This window comes from Ochotona curzoniae, unplaced genomic scaffold, assembly GCF_017591425.1.
Source record: "Ochotona curzoniae isolate NIBS_2020 unplaced genomic scaffold, NIBS_Ocur_1.0 contig_1328, whole genome shotgun sequence".
Taxonomy (NCBI): Eukaryota; Metazoa; Chordata; class Mammalia; order Lagomorpha; family Ochotonidae; genus Ochotona; species Ochotona curzoniae.
The window spans coordinates 348,292-350,341 of record NW_024465041.1 but is presented as its reverse complement, the minus strand read 5'-3'; positions in this window follow the sequence as shown (position 1 = coordinate 350,341).

The window sequence follows — 2,050 nt, the reverse complement described above, 5'->3', positions numbered from 1 at the left end:
TCCACTCCTTTGTGAACACCTGCATCAGGATGCCGCAGCCCAGTGCTGTCTTTTTCCCAGGGCTGAGTCCAGATTCTGATGCTACTTCACATACCAGGCAGCAGAAGAGACTTGGACGCCCATATATTTTGGCCATGCTTGAGCTGGGACTCAGAACTGCTGAGTAAGTGCTGAGGGTTTATTGGAAGAAGGTGGGAATGGCAGGGCCCTTATTTCTAAATCATTTGGACAAAGGTAGTAATTGGGGTAGACAGGTGTGAAAAAACCAGTAGGCAGAGCAACAGCTCAGGGGCCTTTGATGCTTTCCTATGCCCTTGACTTCCACAGGACTTAATTCACAAGTTTTCTTTCTCCGTGTGCAATGATTCTTCTTCTCACCAAAAACTCCTTCATGACGGGAGCAAATGAGTCTCTTAACTATCCTGAGCACTCACACGTGTCAGGCAGGTGGGGGTCAGAAGGAGAGGACAGTGACCATCACATCACATGTCTTTCCTGACGGCTTCCCCTGTGCCAGGGTCTGAAGTGCATGTTCTGTTCTGTTTGCTCTCCTGCATTTCCATCACCTCCCACATTACACTGCATTTATGGTTTTGATTTTCTGGAAGTGGAGAGGGAAAGGAGCCCAATACGTTTGTGGACCTTGCAGCAGGATGGGTGGTGGAGATGTGTGAAGCCACATCTGAATCAGGAGATCTACTGTGTCGACTCAAGTAGCATGCCCGTCTCCCTGGCTGACAGCCCAATCATTCATTTCATTCTCCTATCATTCCAGGCAGACACTCTGCCGATGGTTTGGCCTGCCCATCGCCACATGACCGATCACAGTGGGCAACAGTCAGTGTAGGTGTCTGAGTTCAAGGACATAGCTCACAGAATGATCCGGCACTGGGTGGATGCCAATCCAACATATCATCTCAGGCATTCCCTTTGTCTCCAGCCCCATGAAATCATTACACCCAGTCTGAAAAAGAGATGAAGCTGGGACACGGGGTCCAATTTCTAGTTTTGAAACTGAGAGAAATTTTAAAGGACCCTCAGGGTAAATGTGGTGCAGGTCTCTCATTCTGATGATTTAAAGAAACTGGAGCCCTTTGATAAATAAGATTCTGTCTGACAATGTCATTTTGCCTCCTGTCTGTTCTTCTGGCTCTTTCTATGATGCAGAGCAGTCAGTTCTCTGATAATCTGCATTGGCATCGGAGCTCATGCCTCACTGCTAGAATTGGACTGGGTACATTCTGAACTCCTAATGGATACGCCTAATTGGAATCTCCATGTGATAGATAAAACTAAGAATAACCAAATAAATTTTAGCTAGTATTCAGTATGATTTTCATAGTTAATCTTCATGGAATTCAAATGAAACACTCTATCCTTATTAATGTTTTCCTGTTGCTGTAACATGACTGTTGCTCTTGCCTTTTGACAAGTCTTGAAAAGGTACTTGGAAAAACAGAATTAAATGCATTTATTTTGGTTTAAACATTTTTGAAATCCATGCAGATTTTTTGCACATATTATGAGACCCATGCACATTTCCACAAATATTGAAAAAAAATGAAACCAAAAGCTCTTTTTGTACTAAAATAGACACATACTTTGAATTCCAATTTCCAGAAACATTTTAGAATATAAATACATCATCACAAATGTGTGTGATATGTTTGTGAAGATAAATGAGTGTTCTATTTCTGTTTTTCTACATTGAATGGTTTCTTTGCACAAAGAGGTATCAAGATCTTTTTTCTGTTAACCAACAAATAGTACTTTACTTGGCTGTGATCAGGGTGGCTTTGAGGCAACTTGGTGCTTTCATGTCTTGGGGATGTCCCACAAAACTAAAACAACGGAACAGCATTTGCTTGTGTTTTACGAAAGACACATGTGTCCTGCATTGTCATTAGTACCATCTACACAGCCACAATTATTTATAGTAACCAAGGCAGAGGTTCTTACACATGCAACTGAACACAAGTAAAGAAGGGGACAGGAAAACATCTTACCTAGAGAGAAGCACATTATCCAGTTGGACCTCAGTTTAGCCTCC